This window comes from Balaenoptera borealis (assembly GCF_965194805.1).
Source record: "Balaenoptera borealis genome assembly, contig: HAP1_SCAFFOLD_627, whole genome shotgun sequence".
NCBI lineage: Eukaryota > Metazoa > Chordata > Mammalia > Artiodactyla > Balaenopteridae > Balaenoptera > Balaenoptera borealis.
Window position 1 is genome coordinate 443,233 of NW_028123572.1, and position 23,468 is coordinate 466,700.

The following is a 23,468-nucleotide window of genomic DNA, read 5'->3' on the forward strand; positions in this document are numbered from 1 at the left end:
CGCCTAGAGCCCGTGCTCCACAACAAGAGAAGCCACTGCAATGAGAAGCCTGCGCACTGCAATGAAGAGTAGCCCCCGCTCACCGCAACTAGAGAAAGCCCACATGCAGCAATGAAGACCCAATGAAGCCAAAAAAAGAAAAAAAAATTCACTAGATATTTTCAAATAACCCTCCCAAAGTTAGTGGAAGTTTTTATTTCTGCTGGTGCTGGCAATGAATAAAAATGCCTGTTTATGCACCCCTTTACCAACAGAAATTATGATTAATCTATTAAACCTTTGCCAATGTCCTAAACAAAACAATGCATTGTTGTTTTAATCTACGTTTATTTTTAGTGAAATTGAGCATATTTTTATGTTTATTGACCATTTGTATTTCTTCTCTAATTGTTCATTTTGTTGTCAAATTTTTTGATGGGTGGTTCATCTTTTTCTTGCTGATCATGCAATTCTCTTTGTACATTTTGGAAATTATTCCTTTGTCATTCGTGTTGACAATGTTTTTGGCCAGTTTGTTGTTAAGTTTTTTAACCCTGTTTTTGTTTTTGTTTACTTGTTTTGCCAAACAAAAATTAAAAATTTTTAGCTACTAATATTTATTGAGCCTGTTGCTATCTCTAGATTTTTGTCCTGTTTAGAAAGGTTTTTCTTTCTGCACGATTGTAAAAATTTTAAAAATATTTTGTCTAGTATTTCCATGGTTTCATTTTTCACAATTAAATCTTGGATCCATGTGAAATATATTTTCATGTAAAAGTGAGGTAGATAAGAGCAGATCTTTCCTATCAGGTTTTAATACAGGAATGCAGTGGGGAGGGGAAAGGAGAGTTCATGAAAGAGTTGTATGCCTGGGTGGAGGGAAATATTGGAAAATGGTAGAGTCAAAGGGCTGTCTCCTCTTTTCTTAGTGTTCCCTCTGAGTGCTACTCAAAGGAAAGGTTAAGTCCACTGGAGGTTTGAAAGTTGTGAGAAAATTTTTTTTTTAATTTTTGGAAAATTATAATGTTTACTCAGTAACTTTTTTGTTTTTGTGAAGAAGTGGAAACAGGAAAAATAAAATTGCTTGTTTTGTGATTTTTGTGTTGCTGTTGTTTTGGTGGATGGACCTTTTCCTCTTTTGACTAAAGAAGACTTGTTGTGACTTGTGTTAATACTATATTTCCTTTATAGTGCATCCCAGTGGGACACTTGTCCACAGCGATGCCCCTTAAAGGAAGATACTCCTTTACTTGGTTAACAAATGTTAATATTTTTCAGCCATCTTTCAAGGAGGCAGGTATGGGGTAGTGCTTATGTGTTTGGTCTCTGGAATCAGACTGCTTGGGTTTGAATCCCAATCCAATAGCTTACTAGCTGTGTGATCTTGGGCAAGTTACTGAACTTCTCTGTACTTCAAGTTCCTCTTCTGCAAAACAGGGACATTAGCAACTCATTGTATTGTTGTGAGTGTCAGAACAGTGTCAAACATATTGTAAGCAATTGATAAATGTGAACTCTTCTTAATGCTAATCACTGGAGATAGAGCACAATAGGTGCAGTCCTTGCAGTTGTGGACCTTCCATTCTTGAGTGAGGAGGTAGGTTAAAAAATTACAAATAGCAATAATTACTCTAAAAGAAACGTAAGGACCTAAGTGGGAAGGAAATCTAAAAAAGAGTGGATATATGTATACATATGACTGATTCACTTTGCTGTACAGCAAGAAACTAACACAACATTGTAAAGCAACTATACTCCAATAAAAATTAAAAGAAAAAGGAAATGCAAGGGGCTGAGGTAAAATATTAGGGAGTGGGAGAAGAATCCTACTCTATATAACATGGTCAAGGAAGGCCTCTCTGAAGAGTGGATATTTAAGGTGAGACTTAAAGCATGATAAAAAAAAAAGTAATTTAAAGAAGAGAGGGAAGAATGTTTCTGACAGTGGGAACGTCATGTGCAAAGTTCCCGAGAAGAGGGATTTTCTGTATATTCAAAGTTTGGGAAGAAGATCATTATGGCTGGAATGGAGTAAATGAGAAAGAGAGTGGTATGAGACAAGGTTAGTGAGATAGGTGGGACTTGTAGGCCAGGGTAAGGAGTCTGGATTTTATTTTAAGTTCTGTGGGAAACCACAAAAGCAGGAGAGGGACATGATACATATTTTTTTTTTTAAAGACTGATCATATTGTATTGTATTTGCATTAGAGAAGAGCCAGATTGGAAAGGGGGAGAGCAGCTTGGAGGCTTTTGACTGTGGTCCAGTCGAGAGACTATGGTTGTAGTGGAGATGGAGGGAAGTGGATGGATATAAAATATATTTTTGAGGTAGAATCAACAGGATTTGCTGAAGGATTGGATTTGGTAGGCTAAGGTGGTGGAAAAGAGTTTGAATCAAGGATGATACCCAGGTTTCTGGCTTGATTAACAGGCTTGATGTGGTACCAGTTTCTGAAATGGGGGACATTGGAGGAAGGATCAGGTTTGGTGAAGGTTGTGAACACGTTAAGTTTGAGGTGTCTATTAGACATCCAAGTGGAGATGTGGAGTAGTCATTTGGATTTATGAGTCTGGAGTTCAGGGCCAGCTTTTAGATGCTACTTAAAGTCATGGATCTGGATGTGATAACCTAGGGATATTAAAAAGAGAAGAGGGCCTGGGATCATGTGACTATTTTCCATTTAATGTAGAAGCTATGAGATACTAAAAGGAGAATGGACTAATAATAAGTGTAAAGATGTAGTTAGTGGTAGAGTATCTGTTGTATATGCAGGACTTCCTATAGGTTTTATTCCTGGCATCTCCATTCTCCCTTTCCCTCCTCAGAAGACAGGGCAGGGCTATACACTCTTCAAGTCTTTTGTCAGTTACTCATATATATAATTTTTAGCTCCTGGAACAAAGCAGGTGCTCAATAATTATTTGTTGAATGAATGAATTAATGTAGGAATGAAATGAATGAGCATATCGGTTGTATTACTTGCTTTGCCACAATGTAGCACTGTGACTTTGGGCAGTTAGCAAGCTACAGTTTTGTTGTCTGTAAAACGGCAATAATAAAAGTACCTACCTTTTTGGACAGTGTTGAAAACAATTAAACAATTTGTAGCAATTAGCACAGAGCTAGCACTCAGTTAATGTTAGCTACTATTAGCTCTCTGAACTTTGGGGGCCATCCGTAAAATAAGGGCAATAATTTCTGCTCTGCTTCCCTCACAAAGGCCCCTTTTGGCCGCGCCGCGCGGGCTTGTGGGTCTTAGTTGCCCGACCAGGGATTGAACCTGGGCCAGGGCGGTGAAAGCGGCGAGTCCTAACCACTGGAACGCCAGGGAATTCCCAAAAGCTTATTAATATTAATGTTTTAATTCACTACATAATGCAGCGGCTCTCGCCATCCTCCAGCAGGATTATTTAAATGAAAACGAGTCTTTAAAGAGACCCAGTACTCCCGCTTCTCAGCCCAGCCCAGTGCAACCAGGGGTACAGGAAACCACGCCCCGTTGTGAAGTCAATTAGCTGCAGAGTTCGGTTTAAAAATACCCAGCCCCGCCCCTCCTTGCTAGGCGAGCTCAAGTCTCAACTGCACGCTGATTTGCCCCTGCTGGCCAATCACCACTGCTCTGCCTCCTGGGCTGTAATTTTCAAAATTCTCTGCTGGGCTGATTGGAGAGAGCACGGGGTAAGTTGAGACGGACGCCGGTTGCTGCGACGCGGAGCTCCGGTCATTTCCCGGGCCTCTCCTGGGTTAGGACTGCGTCCGTGGTCTTTCCTCTTCTGCCCTCAATCTCGATATGAGGTAGGCACCTTAGAACTTGTACTGCCCGCTTGAATGTCCGGTTGTGTCGCACGCGGGTGGGTCCTTGAGCCTCACTGCAGTCCCTTGTAACTAACTCACTGTCTTCTTTTGCCGGGATGCATGGGATCCCTGACACGCAACCTTTGCTTTTTCCCGTCAGTCAGCAGTCTGCGGAGAGAGCCCTGTACGAGGTTGGGGAGGGAGTGTGTATTAGTGGGTGAGATGGCAAAGCAAAAAAACAAACCAACCAAAAAAACCAACAAACAAAAACAACAGAAAACCAAAACTGGGTCTCAGCTTCTAAATGGAGCTACCAGTACACATGCCTGAATCAGAGTACATTTACGTAACGTCTTTTCACAAGCGAAACTGTGCAGGATCAATTTCATCCACAAGACATATTTAAGCTAGAGAATGCTACTTGAGGGATGTCTTTTGAACTACAGGTTGAAGGATATGAAGGAAGATGGAAACATGTGTCCTTCCCCCCTTGTTGTCTCCACTGGCTCTCTTCTGTCATCACCACCTCAAACCTCTCCAGCTCTGGCTTGCCACTGCTCTCTGCTATGGTCCTCTTGGAATCCTAGAATGTCAGAAGTTGAAGGGATCCTAGAACAGGGCTTCTTAAACTTTAAAGTGCCTACAGATCACCTGGGGTTATTAACTTGCACTTCCTGATTTGGTAAGGCCTACCTCGGGGCCTGAGATTTTAAATTGCTAACAAGCTCCCAGGTGATGCTGATATTGCTGGTCCATTGACCATGGTCGAAATGTCGAGGAGACTCTGGTCCCACGATCTCATTTTATTAGGTGGGGGAAGGAGGCCTGGAGAGGGAAAAGGGACCTGTCCAGTGTCACTCAGCCAGCTAGGGCGGCATTAGAACTAGAGCCTGGGCATCCTTCCCAGCTCAGTGCTGCTTCCATTGACACCATGCTGCTTTCTCTCCCCAGTGTCTTGCTGTCTGTAACCTGCCTTTATATATGAAAAGAAGTCGCTACTGTTTCCTGAGATTGTCCTGATCTACAGTTTTGGACTCTGAGCAATTGGGCTTCTAAACAAGCCAACTTGCCCCTGTGTGGGTTTCAGCACCAGCCCTGGGATGCCCAATAGAGTCTTCAACACTCATCAGTGTGTATGTAGGGGAGATGGAAAGTAGAAAGGATTTTAATTTTTTTGTCCAAGTAAGGCTAAGGGTTCTGTAGGTGGTAGAAGTTGAGAGTGTTCTGCAGAGTGTCCTTTTATGAAAGCATGTTTCAGGTGGTGTCAATCCCCTCCCCCCACCTAGTGGCGGGGAAATTAGTTGCTTAAGTCGGTGTCTGTGTCCCCCAAAGCAAGTGATTATTGTTCAGGATAATGAAGGTGATACATGACCATCATCTGAAAAACCTTATTTTCTCTGAGGTTTAGTCAACCTGTGATGTCATCAGCTGAAAGTTTTCTGGCCTGTTGACTCCAGTTTGATTTTTTCTTTCCGCTTGAAAGATAAAGATTTCAGAACATGAGTCTTTGGTCATCCATAAAAAATTGTATGAGATGTGAATAATAATAGTGGAGTGAGTGGTTTTCATACAGTGCAGTTAAGGGTGGGTTCACTCAATTTAGCTTTATTGCTGCTTGGCTGAGTTTTGAGGGATGAGATGGAAAATAGGTTTGGATTTGGAGGAAGAGAAGGAGAATAAGACGCACCATTTATTCTGAGTACTTACCAGGTCAAGCTTTGCACATACAAATTTACATTTGAGCCACACAATACCTCTGCAAGTAAGAGGTGGTATAGCTCTTTTGCAAATGAGGAAACGGAGGCTCTAAGATGCTAAGTTGGCTGATTTAGGAGCCCAGTTGCTTCTTAAAAAAAAGTCTGTGTTCTAACTCCTCATTACTCCTCATACTACCACACTATGGCCTTTCACTTTGGGCTGTGGGCTATTTTGGAATCTTTTTTGCATACAATCAGAGAGACTTCATGGTATTTTAGAAAAGAGCCCTGGAAAGAGCTGGGTATTCTGTGCTGCTTAATAATTTGTCCTGTGTAGTAAGTCACTTAACTCATCTGGGACTATAAAATGGAAAGAATTGTACTTGCCCTGCTTACCCTCACAGTTTTGTTGGGAGGATTAACTGACATAGTAAATGTGAAGGCACACACTTGTACTGACTTTTCCTTGCCAACAAAATGTTTAATATTCTCCATCCAAAGCAAAGCCCAAGTTAGCCTTTCTTCTTTCTTAAACCTTCCCCTCAAACTGCAGTCTCCTCTGCAGTCTTACCAGCGTGGCCCCAGCCTAGCTTGCAGCCTCTTTCTAACTCCTCCCCAACGCATTCTTTATACTCCACACTCCAGGCAAGTTTGGATGTTCCCAGACTTGCTGTGCTCTGCATGTTCAAGCCTCCGCCTCGGCTCAGGCTTTCTTTGCCTGGAAAGCTCCCCTGTCTACTTGGGAACCTTTTTGTCGTTTAAGTCCAGATGGAATCTCCCACAAGATTACTGACTTTCCATTATGTTTCTAAAGTACTTTTTATCTACCATTTTTAAATCATTTGTCATATTTTTATGTTACTGTTAGAGCTGTGCCTGTGAATACTTCTAGGGTAAGATACATGATTTATTTGTGTTTGTATCTCCATTGCCTGAAGTATCTGGTGCATTGCCTTTAGGGTCTCTCTTATGGAAGCCTGTTCTTTGTCAAATGCAGTTGATCTTGGACACTGAATATGGGTGTGGTTGGAAGGGCAGTTGTATTTGAGTGGGAAGGGTCTCTTGGATATCCAAGAGCTGATTCCTCCTAATTATGTATTTGCTTGTAAGATACATAAGTATATCATACTATTGGGAACTCACAAACTAAAAGAAATTTAAGGAATGTAGAATGGGATCCCACACTGAGATGGGGTGAAGGTAGGACTCTCCCAAGGTCTGTAATGACTGTTAAATTTTTATGTCAAGTGATTTTCAACAAGTTAGTTCCCTCTGCTGTTATCTTTTGATTTTATTTTATTTTTTTCTTACTGGGTGTCTGGAACTGGATTACAGTTTCTTGATTGAATGCAGCCTTTGAATACCCTCTGGCCTATTGTGCATACGTGTGTGTGTGTGTGTGTGTGTGTGTGTGTGTGTGTGTGTGTGTGTGTGTGTGTGTGCAGTGTATTCTTTTGCCTTCTCTGTAGCATCATTATAATTGCTGTGGCCAGGACCCCATGCCTTTTAAAGAACATTAACCCTACCAGCGAGCCTCCATACTATATGATCTGTCATGTTCTTGATTATTTTCAATGCAAAACTGTTAATTTGTCCCCAGTGTTCCTAGGCTAAACTAGGGGCTAGGCCACAGTCCCAGTGCCCACAGGGGGTGGCAGGCACTGTACTGAGCTTTTTACATAGAGTATCTCATTTAATTTGAACAGTGCCCTGCAGAGGTACGTATACATATCTCCATTTTACAGATGAGATAACTGAAGCCTAGGGAGTTTAAGTCACTTGCCCATGGTTAAGTGTGGTAGAACCAAGATTTGAGCCCAGATCTGCTTAAATCAAAGTATGTTTTCTCCTAGGGATGCTATAGAGAGACTGGGTTTTCTCAAGGATCTCCAGAGAATTCTGATATTTCTGGTGAATGGTGTTTTAAAGAGTCCTTTTCTGATTGCAGCCCTGCCTTGGATAGATGCTGCTGAATCCATAAGAAATGCCACTGCCACTACCACCCCAGCGCTCCAGACGTGAGACTAAGAAATCTCAGTCCAGCAAAATTGTGCCCAGTGATCATGGCCCATCTGAAAAGGTTAGAGCAAGCTGTCCCTCCCAACAGTGTTTCAAATAAGCTCTTCCTGCGTTTGTTCAGTCCCTATCCTCATCCCTACATCTTTTGAAATATGTGTGGTTTAATCTGAGAAAGTGGGAAAGGGTGGCAGACCTTGTAGTTGGAGAAGACCAGCAAATTAGGACTTAGGGAGAAAGTGTCAACTCTTCTTTCCCGTAAATGCATGGCTAAGATGAAGGCCGTTCTCCATAACCTTCAAAAGCAAAAAATACTCAGTTCTCATTAGTGATCACATCTATACTCTTACTTTCTCTGAGATGCTCAAAGCACCTTGCCAGGTGGCTGCTTGGTACATCCTGGGGAGAGTATGAAGATTAGGTCAACAAACGTATTATAATGCTTTTTACAGCTATTAAATTTGAAGAATGGGCCCATTTTGAGCCTGCTGTTTTGACCTTGTGGATAGTTTGTCATTCCGACCCTGGACCCTGCGATGTTCTATGTTCCTCATCATTCATATTTTAATCAGAATTTTACTAACCTGATGAATTGTCATTAAGAGAGTATTTCCTGGAGCAAACATCATTAGGCCAATTTATTTTCCTTGATTGGTTTTCTCTCAGCACAGATAAACACTTTCTAATCATTTTCATTTTTGTCTCACTGAAATGATTTTCTTAGAGGGGCCAAATGTGTTTTTCCTATGTAAATTTGGCAAGAAAGATTTGATACATTGATCAGATTTTTGTCCATATCAAATTTTCTGATTAGAGTTCTGCCACTGTAAGTTTTCTTTTGTGGCCGTTATTTTTCCAAATCCAACTCTCTCAGGGCACATTTTGCAAATATAAATTTTATTGAGTTCAGTTTTACCCATTGATTTTATTTGGGGCTGGTTATTTCTACCAGTAATATTAAGTAGGAATTGGATAACAGGCCAACAGTTAATTTCGTAGCCAATTTGAGAGAAAATACTAATTTATTTTTGCTAATTATTTCCACTAGGATTATTTATCATGAACTAGATAAGAGACTAATAGTTTACTTATTTCTTAGCTTAATCAATTAAAAAACAGAAGTAATTCTTCTCAGCTCTTTCAGGATTGCTCCACTGTGCTAGATTGTTCTATTGTAATATGAATCCAGTTCTCTAAATTTCTAATCACTTACTGTGTCATGTACTAACTGTCCATGATGTAAATAGAGAACAGGGAAAATAAATGGTCGGACCTCAATGTTCTGCTTCATATTATTAACAACTCTCTGACATAGGTAGGGCAGGGTTCTCACTTCATAAAGGAAATCTGATACTTAGGAGACTTTCACCAAATAAAAACTGTTAGGGAACAGAAAAGCCCTACAGCGTGATTTACCTTAACCTCTAACCCCACAGAGATAGTCTTGCTCATTTGGGAGTGGGGTAAGGCATGTGTAGATAAACACTACCTAGAAAGGAAACTCCCTTTGATCCAAAATATTCACCCTTCCTCCTTTCCCCCATCTCTCCCTTGTATACACTAAAAGGGATTAATATGAATTACCAAACTCCTTTCTTAAAGTACAGAATTTTCCCTATGAGGTTTAAAAACATATTGGACTATATACTTTTAAAATACTATTTCTGCCCGTTTACAGTTTATATAGATTTTTAAAAAACATGTTTTCTCTTATTTGATCCTCAAATGAGGTAGGTCATTATCCCAATTTTACTGATGAGGAAATTGAGTCTCAGAAACTAAGTGACTTGTGCGAGGTCAATAGCTAATAAAGAGCTGATCCTGGGTCAGTATCTACGTACGTGTGTTATTGTCCTTATTGAGAATGTCTTAAATCAACTACTTAACATAAGAGACACTTAAGTTTTGTTAAATTATTGAACTAATTTACCTGGGAACATCCATATTAAAGGAATGAGTGGGAGTTGCAGGGTGGTGGGGGTGGTGATGGTTAATCTTGGCTAGTATAGCCATAAATATGAGAGGAGTAAGAGAGAAAATTAGCTTCACCAAGCTAGTTTGCTCATTCTGAGAGTTACACTGACAGTCATCTTTTCTCCTCCCAGCCTTGTCCCTATCATCAATGATTATCTCCTTCAGGGACTCTCTAAGCAGTGGGTGCCAAAATTTCCTTTTGTTGTAGTTTATTGGGGTTTATTATAGGTGTCTGCAGTTGCTTGGAGATTCAGCCATTCCCCGCCTGAGCCCCAAAGATGACCTGAAGTCCCTGAAAAGACTGCTCACAATTGGATATACGCATTTACCTCTTTTACTTTTTTAGAGAGAGAATTACCAAGCAAAGATATCTCCATCTTCACCTCAGGGACCACTGAAAAAGAGGTCAGCTTTTGAAGATCTCACCAACGTGAGTATGCCAGTCCAATCCTCTGCCATGGTGTCGCATAAGGTTTAGACAACCTCTTCCTTGAGGGACCTTTCCAGTTTACCAAACTCTGACCCTCTCTAGAATGTTGAGAGCCAATTTTATTTGGAATCAATGACCCAATTTCAGAAACTGCAGTGGCTCTTCTGCTGGCACATACCATCTGGATTAATTGATGGAGCTCTCTGGAAGCAGCAGAGTGATTATGAGATACGACATTGTAGACAAATATGAGAACTTTGGGATCTTGCATTTAGATAAAGTCCAGAGGTGGCTCAGCTGGTTGCGTAGGCCTTGGAGGCAAGTACTCTGGTAGATTCATTGTAGTCTAGGGCAGTGTTCATCAATTCAAGCACTGTGGGCATTTTGAACAGGAAAGTTTTTCTATTGTGTACGACTGACTTCAGCCAGCATTCCTGGTCCCTAGCATTAAGTTCCAGCAGCACCCCAGTCATAGTGACAATCAAAAATGTCCTCTGATGTACAGAACCATTGATGACCACAGTTCCATGATCTGGTTTTCAACTATGGAGATCTAGAAACTCAGTTTTGGCTAGAATTCTTGAGTTCACTTCCAAGTTACCTCCCTTCTGGTGTTATTAAGGCGCCAGCTAAGAAAATCAAATTTACTAGTTAGAAAGTTACTAACTGAATATAGAATTGAGTCAGAGGTAATCTTTGGTCTTAGAAAATAATAGTAACTGATGTCTCCTGAGTGTTTACCACGTGTCAGGCACTATTCTAAGCATTTTTCCCTGTATCCACTCACTTAATCCTCATAAAATCCTTTGAGGCAGATACTATAATTATCTCCACTTCACAGATAAAGACTTGCCCAGTGTTGGTTTTGAAGTCTGTTTCATCTAGGATACAGAGAACCCTAGTGAACCCTATCCTGCCCTCTATAATAGTGTCCTTCTGTGGCTACCAGAATTCTTACATCTGCTAGATAATATTTTACCCCCTTGGGCAGGATTGGATAAGCATTGGCAAAGTTCTCCCCTTTGTATCTCTGCTCTTTAGATGCTATGTGACCACCTTTGTGCTAAAACAGTCTTTTCCCCATGCAGATTACAACATGTATGATTGTGTTACAGCTTCCTGCATAATCAGATTTACTCTAGATTGGTTGAAAGAGCTACCTCCCACACAGACCTGTAAGGTTAGATTCATTTCCTGACTTATTTAACCATGGCTCTAGAAACTTGGTTGAAATAAGGTAGCCACACAAATCAGGAGCAGATGCAGCCCATCTTAATGTAGCTTCCCTTGGCCTCCAGAGTCCCTGATGGGAGTCCAGTGACACTGTGCAAAGCAAAGTCTAACCACATATGAAAAACTTTCCTGCCATGTCTCAGTCCTTTTTTTGTCGTGAAGTTTATATCATCATTCATAGAGAACAAACACAAATAAATTAATAGGAAACACATGCTAGGACCCTCCTGATTCTCCAACTGAATTCAACATCTGTTAGGCCACATACCTGTCCAGGGTTGGGGAAGCAAGGCATCCCTGAGCAGTATCTCTGCCTCTAGCTTTTCAGAAGCTCAGAAAGCCCATATCCCTTTTGCATTCAAGTTCTGGTCACCTTGAATGGTCTTTGGTGCTTTCCAGACAAAGTTCCATCATTACAGTGTACCTAAGCCATTCCAGGGTTGGGCATTTCTGCAGACGTCTGAGCTCATTTCTTTGAGGGTTGAGGACTCCTTTCTCTCTGAACTTTGGGGATTCCCTTTATGACGATTTGCTTCTTCCTGTCAGTATTACTTCATTTACATGTCCCCATATCTGTCTTCTCCTCAACATTCACCACAGTGAGGTCCTGGCTTGCCAAAAGAGCTGATCTGTTTTAATTAGTTAGTCTGCTGTGAGTGTTCTTTTTCCCCCTCTCCTTTATCCTTTCAGCATGGGAAGGACTTTTGATTTGTTAGAGCTGGTCCAAAGCCAGTGGATGAGGAGATAAAGTCTATTTCCTAAATTATTTTTTGTCAGTAGGATTGTCATCTCTATTTTCCTATTTTTTGGTGAAAGAATTATGCGGAGATACTGGTAAAGGTCCCCTTGAGCTTAGATCTGAAAATATTAGTGCTTTGAACCTTCACACATGGCAAGTTGAAAGTTTCACCCTGGGGATTAGGGTCTCCACCTCTCTCCTGCCAAGAATGCACATCTTTTCCAATTCTGGATCTCAGCTGGACACACAAGGAGTCTGTAAAACTTTAGGTGAAATTAAAATGCAAACTGTGTCAAGCTCTTTGAAGAGCAGAAGTGGACAACAACTAAGAAAGAATTCCCTGTTGGATTGTAGTTGCTTATTATGATACGATGATACAAAGGCATAATTCTTTTATACTTCATTTGGAAATAATTTCAAATTTATAAAAAGTTGCAAAAATAAAAAACAGTACAAAGAACACACATATGCTGTTTACCTAGATTCACGTATTACTAACATTTTATCCTATCTGCTTACATACATCATGGTCCTTTACCATGAAATACTTAGGGTATTTCAGCGTATATAGAGAAAGAGTCTCTATATACTATTTCTCCTCAGAGAAATAGTCTTATATAAACACAGTGCAGTCAACAACTTTATAAATTTACACTGATATAGTGTTTTTATGTAATCTGTTGTCCATATTCCAATTTTTTTCCGTTGACTTTGTAAAGTCAATGTTATAAGCATTTTTCCCCCTCCAGTAAAGGATCCAGTCTAGGGTCGTTTACTTGTCATGTCTCTAGCTTCTTTTAATCTGGAACACTTCCATAGCCTTTCTTTGTTTTTTATGATATTTTTGAAGAATACAGTCCGACCCAACCCCCCATTTTAAAAATAGAACATTCCTCATTTTGTGTTTGTCTGATGTTTCCATGTGATTAGATTGATGTTATATACGCTTGGCTGGAGTATTGTGTAGGTGATGTTCTGTCCTTAGAGTATCACATCTGGAGGCACACGACATCCATCTGTCCCTCATTGGTGAGGTTAATTTTGATCACCCAGTCAAGATGTTGTCTGGCTTCTCCGCTGTATAATTACTGTTTATTTTTTTTCCTCTTGCAACTAATAATCTGTGGGACACACTCTTAAGAGCCTCCAAATAGCCACTCTTCATCAAAATGTCCCCTAGATTTAGCATTCATTGATGATTTTTGCCTAACACAATCTTTATGATGATTTTTCCAACTCTAGCACTTGTTCCCCATTTACCAGTCTACAAGCAGAGGCCTCCCTTCTTCCCTGTTTATTTATTATTGGTATAGACTTATGAATTCCTATTTTTTTCAGTGGTTTGTTGTTCAGTATTGTATTTTATTATTTTGGTGCTCAAATTGTCCCAGATTTGGTCACTAGGGTCCCCTTTAATCTGACTACTGTGTCTTTGTGACATACTATCATCATTGTTTTGAGCATTTTCTTTCCAGCATAACAGGAGGTTCCAGGATGTTCTTGTACCTATTTTATTGCCGTGGAGTCAACCATTTCTGTGAAGAATTCCTGTTCCTTTTAGTGGGGAATGGTATTAGAGACCAAGATCTCAGTGCTAGGTGTGCTACTGGGGTGTCTGCCTTTTCTGCCCTTTCTGCAGACAGAGTTAGGAAATGTCTGCATCTATATATACATATAGATACACACATATCTGTACTTAAACATATCTATATATACACATATATCTATATATACAAATACATACACTCCTGTATACTCAGATGTATATACACATATACCTATTTAAGAAATCATGAGTCCACACAGCTCCCATTCCAAAACGTACAGGGTTCTTTCTTGTATTCCTCAATCCGTGTTTATATGTTCCTTCTCTACAATGAGAACCATGGTTCCCAAGATCATCAACACATTTACTCAATACTATAATACATCTAAAAGAGTTTCAGAATTACTTCTTTCACACCACCATAATAAATACACCTACTAAAAAGAGTTCCAGATTTATTTGCAATATTCTCCACCATCCCACAAACGCATCCTGACTGAGGATGTATATGGTGAGGGTGTATAGTCTGTGTTTACTTGGATTAGTTGTTTATTATCTTGTATTTTACTTGGATTAGTTGTTTATTATCTTGTATTTCCTTCTGTTTTCTTTCTTTTGTCCTTCAGTGTGGTTATGGTATTTATTTGGAATATAATTAGATTCAGTTTGTTTCATTTTAAAGGCATAACCTTTAAGATTATTTTTATTGACATTATTCACAGTCCCATGATCTCTTCTACTGTTTAATAGAATTAGTCATGATTAGAGTTTCTGGTGGAGCTCCCCAGAGCCCCATGTTAAATAAATATCCCCTCAGTGAGATGGGATAGATGTATCACAGGTAGTGTTGTATTAGAGGTCTATCCTGAAAAGCTAGTTGATCTTGGTATACTCAGGCAGCAAAGCCAGTTATATTGCCTTTTCCCCCCTCTAAATATCTTATGGGGTCAAAATGGAATGTGATGTTTACAAAACATCTTTTTGAGAATTTGCCAGCCAGTATACCTGACATTGGAGATCAGAACTACATCATATGTATCTTGAAATCACTTAGGGCTGCTATTTAGCTAATATGCACCAGGACTACTGTACTGCCAGCTTCCATCATGACTAGTTGGCACCAGTACCATACTGGTTGTAAGATGTTTTGATCAATGTTCCTGGGAACACCCAAACAAGGTGTCCAGGGTGTGGATGTGTGTCAGGACCTTCCTATGAGAACCACCTATTGGGTAATTTGAGGTTCTCTCTCTCTCTCCATTTCCTTGCTTCCTCCTCCAGACCAGCCCCCCCACCTTTTTTTTTTTCTTGCAGGCTTCTCAAAGTCAACCTGCCAAGCCCAAGAAGGAAGCCAGTAATGAGTTTGTTAAAGATGTTTCCAAGAAGATAAACAGGAACACACCTGCTCATGGGTGAGTACAAGGGGACTCAGATGTCATTGTTTTATATGGTAAAGGAGAGGGTGTGACATCCTTTTGACTGCCTTTTGTCCCCATTGAGAACATTTTTAGTGAGCTACAGTGGTGAGTACTACATTAACTCTGGGTGCTTAGATGGACTAAATTGCTGAAGAATTACAGGCCTCATCTCACCACCCCCCCCAATCTTTCTCTCTCCCTCTCTCTGCCCCCCTCCCTCCCTCTCCCCCTCTGTCACCCACCTACATGGTGTGTGCATATTGAAAGAGCTGTTGTCATTGAGGAATTTGCCAAAAGGTCTTGTGCTCATCTTTTCTCTATTTTAGTACTTCAGTCCTTGACTAAGCTACTCTGTGGTTGAGAGTGTGGAGGCAACTTAACTTTTCAGGGGATTCTCAGCAGCTGGCTGATAGCTTGCCAGTCTGCTTATCCCATTAGAACCCTTAGGGGGAGGTTTGTTCCTTGTTACTGTAGAGAAATTACTATCTCCTTAGGCCAAAAATGTGTGTTTTCCAGCTGTTATAGGGAACTGATCACAGGTTCTGCAAGTAGATAGGAGTATTCTCATCTAGGATCGGGAAAAGGATTTACTCCTAGGAAAATTTCTATTAGAAGAAGAGTTATAAAGTGGAGTGAGACCTTTTTATATCCTCTCCTCATTCCAGTGGGAATTACTTCTTTCTGGAAGACTAGAATAGATCAGCTAGATAGCTATAACCTGGCTAAGCATGGGTTCCAAATGGTAAGGGGAAAAGTTTGGGGAACTCCAAAAAATTAACATGCCAGGTCCACAGGACACTTTGCTAATTACCCAGCAGAAAGAAATCATACAAGAAGATTAGCATTTAGCCCTACTCAGTTTCTTGCTGAAATGAAATTCCTGGGATTTGCGTGTGTATTTTGACCTTAATTCCCTGTGTTATTTTCTTTTGAATTTCTTTCACCATTCTGACTTTAGCAGGGAAATCCTCACAAAATGCCATAAACATTCTTGTCCTCATTCAGAGTTCAGTGAAATGGACCCTAATAATAGTGCTAGAGCTAATAGCTAACATCTATTGAGAGTTTACTGTAATCACACATTATTCTAAGTGGGTTTTTTTTTGGTAACAGCTTTATTAGGATATAATTCACATACACAATTAACCCTCTTAAAATGTACAATTCAGTGGTTTTTAGTATATTCACAGAGTTATGCAGCCATCACCACAGTGAATTTTAGCATATTTTCATCAATCCCAAAAGGAACTCTACCTTTAGCTGCCACCTCTCAGTCCTCCCTACCTGTAGGCAACCACTAGTCTACTTTCTGTCTCTATAGATTTATCCATACTGGACGTTTCCCAGAAATGGAATTGTACAATGTATCGTCTTTTGTATCTGGCTTCTTTCACTCAGCATAATGTTTAAGGGTTCATCCATGTTGTAGCAGGTATCAGTACTTCATCCTCTTTTATTGCCAAATAATATTCCATTGTATGGATGTACCATATTTTGTCTATCCATTCATCAGTTGATGAATGTTTGAATTGTTTCCACCTTTTGGTTATTGTGAATAGTGCTGCTATGAACACCTGTGTACAAGTTTTTGTTTGAACACCTGTTTTTAATTCTTTTGCATATGTAACTAGAAATGTAATTGCTGGGTCATATGGTAATTCTATGTTGAACTCATTGAGGAACTGCCAAACTGTATTCCATAGTGGTTACACTATCTTACATTCCTACCAGCAGTGGATGAGGGTTTTGAATTTTCCACATCCTTGCCATTTTCTGGGAGGTTTTTTTGTTTGTTTGTTTTTTTGTTTTTTTAACGGCCATTCTAGTGAGTGTGGGATGGTATCTCATTGTGGTTTAGATTTGCAGTTCTCTGATGACTAATGATTTGGGAATCTTTCATGTGCTTATTGGCCACTTGCATATCTTCTTTGGAGGAATGTCTATTCAGATCCTTTGCTGATTTAAAATATTTGGTTATTGATCTTTTTATTATTGAGTTGTAAGAATTCTTTATATAGTTTAGATACAAGTCCCTGATCAGATATATGATTAGCAAGTATTTTTCCTCCATTCTGTAGGTCTTTTCATTTTCTTCTTGGTGTTCCTTGAGGCATAAATGTTTTTAATTGTAATGAAATCCAATTTATTTTTTTTGTTGTTGCTTATGCTTTTGGTATCATAATCTAAGAAACCATTGCCAAATCCAAGGTTATGAACATTTACTTTTAAGATTTTTTTCTTTTTAGAGTTTTAAAGTTTTAGCTCTTAACTTAGATTGTTGATCCATTTTGAGTTAATTTTTATTGTTGGTGTATGTTAGGGGTCTAACTTCATTGTTTTGCATGTATTGATAGATATCCAGTTGCCGCGGCACCATTTATTGAAAAGACTAATCTTTCTCCACTTAATTGTCTTGGCACCCTTGTTGAAAATCAGCTGACTGTAAATGTGTTTATTTCTGAACTCTCAATTTTATTCCATTGACCTACATGTCTTTCATTATGCCAGTACTATGCTATCTTGATTATTGTTGTTCTGTAGTGTGTTTTGAAATTGGGAAGTGTGATTCCTCCAACTTTGTTCTTCTTTTTCAAGATTGTTTTGGCTCTTCTGGGTTCCCTGCAATTCCATATAAATTTTAGAATCAGCTTGTCAATTTCTACTAATAAGCCAGCTGGGATTCTTATAGAAGTTGCCTTGAACCTGTAAGTCAATTTGGGGAATATTACCATCTTAATACTAAGTCTTCCAATCCAGGAACATGGGATGTCTTTTCATTTATTTAGATCTTTAATTTCTTTTAACATTTTTTTGTAGTTTTCAGAGTATAAATTTCTTACCTCTTTTGTTAAATTTATTTCTAAGCATTTTATTCTTCTTGATTCTATTGTAAATGAAATTGTTTTCATAATTTCATTTTCATGTTGTTCATTGCAAGGATATAGAAATACATGTGATTTCTGTATATTGATCTTGAATCATAGAACTTTGCTGAACTTGTATATTAGTTCTAATAGTATTTGTGTGTGGGTTCCTTAGGATTTTCTATGTATAAGGCTATGTCATCTGCTGATATAAGTAGTTTTACTTCTTCCTTTCCAATTTGGATCCCTTTTATTTTATTTTCTTGCCTAATTGCCCTGGCTAGAACCTTTAGTACTGTGTTGAATAGAAGTGTTCAGAGTTGAACATCCTTACCATCCAAGAGTTGAATGACCGACTTATTCTGGTTTTCCTAGGACTTTCCCAGTTTTAACATTGAAAGTCTTGCATCCCAGGAACCCTCTCAGTCCTAGACAAACAAGAACAGTTGGTCACTCTATTGAGGAAGCCTACTCTGATCACCCCAGGCTTTAGATATCATAGACACTAAATACCTACTTCCTATACCAGTGTTTTTTAAGAGATGGATTTGGAGAAGCAGGCAGGAGCAAGATCACCAGGGCCTTATGGACCATGGCAAAGAGTTTGTACTTTATTCAAAGAACAGAGGGGTTCAGTTCTAAAGCATCAGCAATGCTATATTAGTTATTCACTACTACATGACAAATCCTCCACCCCCCAAAAAGAGAGTTGGACATCCTTGTGTTCTCCTTGATCTTAGGAGGAAAACATCAGTCTTTTACAATTAGCTATGATACTAGCTTTGGGTTTTTCATAGATGTTCTTTCATAGTTAAGGAATCTCCTTTCTAGTCCTAGTTTGTTGAGTGCTTTTATCATGAAAAGGTATTGAATTTTGTCAAATGATTTTTCTAGATCTATTGAGATGGTCATGTAGCTTTCGTTTTTATTCCATTAATATGGTGTGATAACATGAATTGATTTTCAGATGTTAAACTAATTTTGCATTCCTGGGATAAATCCTAGTTGGTCACAGTGTATAATCCTTTTATATACTGCTGGATTTGGTTTGCAAGTGTTTTGTGGAGGATTTTTGCATCTGTGTTCATAAGATATATCAGACTTGAGTTTTCTTCTGATGTCTTTGTTTTTGGTATCAGAATAATATTGGCCTCATAGAATGACTTGGGAACTATTCTTACCTCTTCCTGAGTTCATGAAATGTTGGTATTAGTTCTTCTTTAAATGTTTGGTAGAATTCATCAGTGAAGGCATCTGGGCTTAGATTTTTCTTTGTGGGTAGTTTTTGATTATTAATTCAGTGTCTTTACTTGTTATAGCTCTGTTCAGATTTTCTGTTTTTGAGTCTGTTTTGGTAGTTTGTATCTCCCTAAGAATTTGTCCATTTGTCTAAATTATCTGATTTATTGGCATGTAATTGTTCTCACAATGATTTAAGTGTTTTTATGCATATCAATTGCTCAAATCTTTACAATAATTCTATAGAGGAGGTAATATTATGACCCTCATTTTACAGGTGAAAAAAGTGAAGCATAGAGCATTAACTTGCCCAAGGTCACCCAGCCAGTAAATGGAGGAGCCAGGGTTTGGATCCAGGCAGTCTAGACTCAGAATGCATGCTCTATCATAACTAGACTATCTGAAGACTACTTCTAAAAGTTCTCATCAGGAGGCACCTGGAACCTATCTGGTCAGATGGAACCTTTTGAGGCACTTTCTTTTCTTTTTTTAACAATTCAGTAATTTAAAAAAAAAATTATATTTATAGAGTTGTATAGCCATCACCACCATCTAATTTTAGAACTTTTTCAGCACCCCCTTGCCAAGAAACTCATACCCATAGTCCCTTCTCTTTCCCAGTCCCTTTCTACCCTCCTCCCTACCCCTTCCCAGCTTCAGGTAACCACCAACCTATTTTCTGTTATGGATATATCTCTGTGGATATGTCTCCTCTGGATGTTTCATATAAAATGAATCATATAATATCTAGTCTTTTGAAGGTACTTACTCTTGTTCAGACTGATCGTATTTACCTTTAATTCTCTCCCTTTTCTTATTCTGATTTCTAGTTATCCAGAGATTTGGTCACACCAGGTTAGTCACTCTGATTGGATATGCAGTCCTATTCAAAACAAAGCTTTGCATCTGACACATGTGAACAAATGTTTAGTTTGGTCTTTTTTATTATCTCCACTAGGAAAACATCTTGTAAATAGCCTAGAGTGAAAGGAATATGGTTAGATACCATGAACGTTAAGTACCAGCCCAACTCTCTCTTATAAGCCTTTTATAAGCCTCTCTCTTATAATCCTCTCTCATAAGCCTTCAAACAATATTAATTTCAACCTGAATTTTATCAGATACCTGGTACTGATAGACAAAGACAAATAAATGCAGCTAGTGAGGGAGACATATATAAGCCAATCACTCATACAGTGTGGTAAGTATTATAATAAAAGCCTTTGTATATAAATAAAGTTAATAAATCATATATGAGAAAGCATAAATAACATGATTTCAGGGAAAATTTTTTAGAAAAGTATAGGGACCTAGGTCATAGAAACTATACTGTGTGCTACTTAGTTGATTTACTATGGTACCCATTGATTTTTACCCTCTAGTCTGTCTCTTGGGGTTGAAGCCCTTTCCACTTCCATACATTTAGTAAGTATAGTGACAAAACAAGATGGTAAGTGAGGATTCTAGGAACTACATTCTTCTTACCCAGACATTGTTTCCTTTACAGGTATAAGCTGGAACTCTCACCAGTAGTAGTCTCAACCACCATCGTACCAAATATTATAGATAAACCGCTCATTCTGGAGATACCTACCAGCTCCAAGACACCCACTACTGAGGAGGCATCTCTTTTCAAAAAGCCATTCATTTTAAAAGAGGAACCCACTACTGAGGATACAATCCTCATCAAGAGGTCATTAAAGAAGAGCACAAATCAGGGGAAGGTGTCCCTCTTGGAGAAGCCACTATCCTTGCAGGAGGAGACTGACAGTGATGTTATAGAGCCAATGACTTTTGGGAAGAAGCATAAAACTGAGAAGGCAGCCATCAACAAGGGTACATTATCTTTAAAGAATATGTGCACACATCAGGGGAAGCAGTCCTACACGAGGGAGGAGTTGGCCTTGCAGGACATCAATGTTGAAGAGGATTCTTTCTTTATGGAGCCCACGAACTTTAGGAAGAAGCCTAAAACTGAGGAGGCAACCCTCACCAAGAAGCTGTTATCTTTAAAGAAAAAGTGTACCACTCAGGGGAAGGTGTCCTGTATGAAGAAGCCACTAGTATTGCAGAAGATCACCTCTGAAGAGAAGTCACTCGCTAAGGAGCTGTTGTCTTTTAAGAGAAAGCCTACCACTGAGAAGGAGTGCCTTTTCCAGGAACTATCTGCATTGCCAAAGAAGCACACCACTGAACAAGAGGTGTCCATCTTGAAGAAATCATTGGCCTTGCAGGAGAAGATCAACACTGAAGAGGATTCCATCTTTAAGGAATCATTGGCTTTTAAGAAACAACCTACCACAACAGAGACAACCCTCACCACAAGGCCATTATCTTTAAAGAAGAAGTGCACTACTCAGGGGAAGATAGCCCACTTGAAGAAGCCATTAGTATTGCAGAAGACCATCTCTGGAGAGAAGGCACTCATTAAGGAGTCATTGTCCTTTAAAAAGAAGCCTACCACTAAGGAGGAGTCCCTCTTCCAGGAGCTATCTGTGTCGCAAGAGAAGCACACCACTGATGGGGTGGTTACCCTTTTGAAGAAGCCAGGGGCGTTGCAGGAGAAAAAGGATGGTGAAGATGAATTTCTTATGGACCCAATTTCCTTGAAGAAGAAGCATACTACTAAGGAGGCAACCCTTTCCAAGAAGCCATTACCTTTAAAGAAGAAGCGTACCACTCAGGGGAAGAGGTACCGCTTGAAGAAGCCACTAGTATTACAGAAGACCACCTCTGAAGAGAAGTCACTCATTAAGGAGCCGTTATCCCTTAAGAAGAAACCTACCCCTAAAGAGTCCCTTTTCCAAGAGCCATCAGCATTGCAGGAGAAGCACACCACTCAGGAGGAGGTGTCCATCTTGGAGAAGCCGTTGGTCTTGCAAAAGACTCCAACTGAGGAGTCCCTTTTAAAGGAGGCTTTGGCTTTTAACAAGAAGCATACCATTGAGGAGGCAACCTCCTCTAATAAGCTGTTATCTTTAAAGAAAAAGTGTACCAGTCAGGGTAAGATGTCCTGTTTGACCAAGCCACTAGTATTGCAGATCATTTCTGAAGAGAAGTCACTCATTAAGGAGCCATTATCCTTTAAAAAAAAAAGCCTGCCACTGAGGAGGAGTCCCTCTTGAAGAAACCATCTGCACTGCGAGAGAAGCACACCATTCAGGGGGATTTGGCCCTCTTGAAGAAGCTATGGGCACTGCAGGAGAATATAGACAGTAAAGATGAATTTCTTATGGAGCCGGTGTCATTTAGGAAGAAACATACCACAGATGTGGCAGTCTCTACCAAGGAGTCATTATCTATAAAGAAGAAAAAGTGTACCACTCAAATGATGATGCCTATCTTCCAAGAACAGTTGGACTTGCAGAATATGATTGGTGAAGGTAAGGACTCCTCCTTTATGGAGCCAATGTCATTTAGGAAGAAGTCTTCAACTGATGAGGCAATTCTTACCAAGACACTGGTATCTTTAAAAAAGAGGCAAATCACTCAGGGGAAGACGTTCCTCTTAAAGAAGCCACTGGTCATAGAGAAGACTACCTCTGAAGAGGAGTCACTCTTTAAGGAGCTGTTGCCCTTTAAAAAGAAGTCTACAACTGAAGAGGAGTTCCTCTTCCAGGATCCATCTGTACTGAAAGAGAGACACACCACTCTGCAAGAGGTGTCCCTCTCAAAGAAGCCATTGGCCTTGCAGGAGAATATCACCACTGAAGAAGAATCATATATTAAGGAGCAATTGACCTTGGAGGAGAGGTCTACCACTGAGGAGGAATTCCCCTTTCAGGAGCCATTTTCATTGCATGTTAAACCTACCAACAAAGATGAGTCCCTCTTCAGGAAGTCTTTTGCCTTGCAGAATAAGACTGATAACAAAGAGGACTCCTTGAAGGCACTGTTGGCTTTGCAGGAGAAAACCACCACTGAAGAGGAATTCCTTTTTCAAGAAACCATTGGTTCTGAAGGAAGAGCTCTCCACTGAGGTGACAGTGAGCATAGAGGGGCAATTATCTTTAAAGAAGAAGCCCACTGCTCAGGGGGAGGTGTTCCTCTTGAAAAAGCAGTTGGCCTTGCAAGAAAACATCACCAGTGAAGAGGAGTCCCTTATTAAGCAGCCACAGGCCTTGCAGGAGAAGCCCAGCATTGAAAAGGAGACCATCCTGAGGGAGTCCTTGACCTTGCAGGAGAATCTCACAACTGAGGAGGAGGCTATCCTGAAGGAGCCCCTGGCCTTGCAGGAGAATCCCAGCATTGAGAAGGAAATCATCTTGAGGGAGTCCTTGGCCTTGCAGGAGAAGCCCACGAGTGAGAAAGAGACCCTCTTCGAGGAGCCCTTGGCCTTGCAGGAGAATCCCACAATTGAGGAGGAGGCTATCCTGAAGGAGCCCTTGGCCTTGCAGGAGAAGCCCAGCAGTGAGAAAGACTTGTCTTCCAAGGAGCCACTGGCCTTGCAAAAGAATCTCACTCACAAAGAAGACACATTTCTCAAAGATTTCATCAACCTCCAAGTTGAAACCAGCCCACATGTGTCCACCACTGC

At 39.8% G+C, this 23,468-nt stretch overlaps 1 pseudogene across 1 annotated transcript; it reads left to right on the plus strand.

The window, feature by feature from the left end:
• The first annotated feature begins 9,808 nt into the window (after nucleotides 1-9,808).
• On the plus strand, nucleotides 9,809-23,456 carry LOC309621551 (G2/mitotic-specific cyclin-B3 pseudogene; annotated as a pseudogene). Its single transcript has 3 exons — nucleotides 9,809-9,892; nucleotides 14,725-14,822; nucleotides 20,439-23,456. The product of its transcript is annotated as a G2/mitotic-specific cyclin-B3 pseudogene (transcript).
• The last annotated feature ends 12 nt before the right edge of the window (nucleotides 23,457-23,468 follow it).